Genomic DNA, 3,287 nt, shown 5'->3' on the forward strand with positions numbered 1-3,287 from the left:
GCCAGTAGTCTGGACATCTATGCTTCTCCCTGACAGCTCAGAGAAAGAAAAGAGGTTCAGAAAAGCTGTGTCTCTAGTGCATGTCTTGTTGATTATGAGTAATAAAAAACTAGTCTAATACTATGGCTTGAGAAATGAAAATTTTTACTTTTGTGAACAACTATATTTTCTAGGCTCACCCTAGTTAGGAATTATAGTGCAAGTGAAAGTAGAATTGGTAACCTTATGTCTTAGTGTGTACATAGTTAGGGACCTTCCCCCATGGCCAAAGAAGTGTTAACATATCACCATATGAATTCCAAAATTTGTGAAGTAGAGAGATTCTCTTCATCAAAACAGTACAGGAATTCTGGAGAAGGTGAACAAGATGCAATAAAACTGGCAGAGCTCTAGAACTTAGCATCTCAGTGGGCAAAGAGATAATGGACTAAAGTGTGTTTAAAAGCAAGCAGGTCTGTGAAGTGCAGAACGCATTGGTGTGGCCTCCTTTTCCAGTAACAAGCTGTGTGATGTAAGCCAAAGTTCCTTAACCTGTGTCTCAGTTTTTTTGTCTATAGAAGAAGGAGTGAATGCATTCCTAACCACTTTCAGTTCTAGAGTCTTATGACTCTGTAAGAAGAGATTAAAATGCAGTCAATTACAAATTAATAACGTAAACAAATTGTACAGATGCATATTTTAAATCCTTAACAGAATAATTTCTTCAAAGACACTCATTTACATATAAATCATGTATAAGTTAATCAAAACTCATAGAGTCACACAACTTTAGACATGAAAGAGACCTTAGCAATCAGTACTAACTGTTGTAAAACTGTACATTATACTTACATATGAATGTGCCCCTTTCCTTGTGAGTTCTTTGAGGCATAAATAGTCCTGTGTTTCTTTGTATCATTAGTACTTAGACCAGAACAGATATAGAGTAGATACTAAGACTTGTTAAATAAATATTGCAGATAAAGAAACAGAAACTCTGAAAAGTTCTGCTAAGTTGCCCCAAATCACACAGGTAGCTAGAATGAGACTTTGCTTCTTCTGAGACTCAACCCAGGGAGGGCTGGGTTTTTTTAAGGCCAAATTGAGACGGTTTTTCCAGGAAGCAATCATCAGCAGTAACATCTATCGTGAAAAGAGGCCTTCTAAGGGCTTTAAGGCAGGCCGGATAAACTGAGCAGAGAGTAAGGCCCACAATACATACTCCATAATTATTCATCGACAGATTTAAACCTGAATCAAGTTACCCACCTTCTTAAAAGAAATAAAATTTTATTTCCATCGTAGCTGTCCTTAGGATGGCCACCTTTCTTTCTTCTCTGCTTGTATCACAAGCTACTCCCCCCATCAAGAGATGAAGTCTATTCCTCAACACCCTTGAATCTAGCCCAGCCTGTCACTGCTTTGACCAATAGAGTTCAGTAAGAGCAACACTGCATCAGTTCGGGTCCTGATCTTTAGGAAGACAGCAACTTTTGCCGTGGTCTCTTGGAAGCTGAAGCTGTCATTTACAAAGTTCAGCGTCACTGGTGAAGCACCGCCCCCATGCCCCCGCCCCCAGGCTACCAGGCATGTGAGAAAGCCATCTTGAACTCTCCACCTCAGCTCAGCTTCTAGCTAAATATCGCAAAGTGACAGCAGTCGATGACATGTGGAGTAAAGGACACAGCTGAATCCTAGTTGAATTCGCGGCAGAGAAAACCTTGAGATAAAATAAATGATGGTAGTTTCAGGTCACTTGGTTTTGGGATAGCTTATTTGCAGTCATAAATAACTGAAACAGTTCCTTGTTTTAAAAGTATATAATTCTACATTTTCCATAAATGAAAAATTTTCTCATCTCCTATTCTTATCCCAGATTAACACCATTTAGAAAGATTTAATAATGCTGATCAATTCCAGGTTTTGCTATTTTAAGAATTTGCCCAGGATGTCAACATTAAGAAAAGCTACTATTTATTTTATAGAAAAGGAGTTTGAAAATGGTATTCATTGTGTATATAAGCTATAATATCAATTTCTTTCCCAATAAATGTAGGCTTACCTTTTATAAAGAAGTCAATTGATGCAGTACAAACTTGCCTTGCACAGGTGTATTTGTTTGGCAAAAAGTATTTAAAGAGGACGACTGTCATTTATAGCCTGAGTACTATCGTTTTCTTTCTTCCTCTTTTACTGACCCCTGATTTACTGTTTCTATTTTCTCTCCAAATACTTCATTCTCTTATATACGGATTCTTTCAGAAAACGTTTATTGCCTCCCTACTGCATTCCTGACACAGTCCTAAGCACTGGTGAAAAAGCCATGATGACTAAAGAGCTAGACGTGTCCCTCCAGGGGCTCACATTCTATTAGGGAAGACGAGTTAATAAACAGGGCCCATGGAGTATAGTAACTATGAAAATGTACTAAAATGGAATAAATACAAAGGAGAATGGGAACCTAGAGATGACAACAGTGCCTACAAGGGTAAGGAAATTATTCCAGAGAAGGTGAATTTGGATCTTAAGAAATAAATTTTGCTGACAAAGAAATGGTAGAGGACAGTTCAGGCAGACATTTGCAAAAGCTTGAAAAAGTATGGAAAAAATGGTAAAACTTCCATTGTGGATGTAGCAAAAGTGGGGAAGGCAGGGAATAACAAGAGATAAATAATGGATTATGGTAGAGACGAGCTGACGAGCTGGGGGCACAGAGTGAAGAACTCCTATGCCATAAACTTACAGTCAGTTGGCCTTTGCCCAGTGCTCCCTCTGGGGCTTTCTGGCCGGGTAGCGTACTTATCACCGTCTACAGCTGATTAGACCAGAGCGTGTACCTGCTCAAAGTCAGTCCATCCTTTGGCTCCGTTGTGACCAAGCAGATTCTCTATCTCAGACATTTGTCTCAAGATATATGGTCGGTGACTCTGACTGACCATACAGTATTATACACGGGATCAAATGATCACGGAGACATGTGGTCAGCTCTGATCTCATGACAAGCTAAAGCCACAAGTAAGTTAATGATGCAGGGCAGCAGAAATGCTGCAGGCCTAGCAAAGTCTGTGGATAAGAAAATGGAGCTGTGAAGCTCAGAGAGGCGGAAGTGAAGGAGCAGGCAGTCAGAGTGAAAGTGAGAGTGAGAGAGGCATTGACCCACAAAGAGAACCACGGGGAGAAGATCATTTCTGAGAGGAGGGTGCGGGACTGGACAGTTAGGTCAAATATAGTACAAACGCCAGCCAAATGAGGACTCGGTTTTATCCATTGGGTTTGAGAATTGCTACTGACCTCAGAAAGAATGTAGT

General features: G+C 39.9%; 1 long non-coding RNA gene across 1 annotated transcript; it reads right to left on the reverse strand.

Annotated features, from left to right (window-relative positions):
* Positions 1 to 1,249: 1,249 nt before the first annotated feature.
* LOC149749537 (uncharacterized) lies at positions 1,250 to 3,072 on the reverse strand. Its single transcript, XR_016392634.1, has 2 exons — positions 2,723 to 3,072; positions 1,250 to 1,699 (listed from the first exon to the last, which is right to left on the reverse strand). It is a non-coding gene; the product is annotated as an uncharacterized LOC149749537 (long non-coding RNA).
* Between the last annotated feature and the right edge of the window lie 215 nt (positions 3,073 to 3,287).

Source organism: Delphinapterus leucas, chromosome 3 (genome assembly GCF_059928025.1).
Source record: "Delphinapterus leucas isolate spDelLeu-1000000601 "Yukka" chromosome 3, BTC_Dleu_Yukka2, whole genome shotgun sequence".
NCBI lineage: Eukaryota > Metazoa > Chordata > Mammalia > Artiodactyla > Monodontidae > Delphinapterus > Delphinapterus leucas.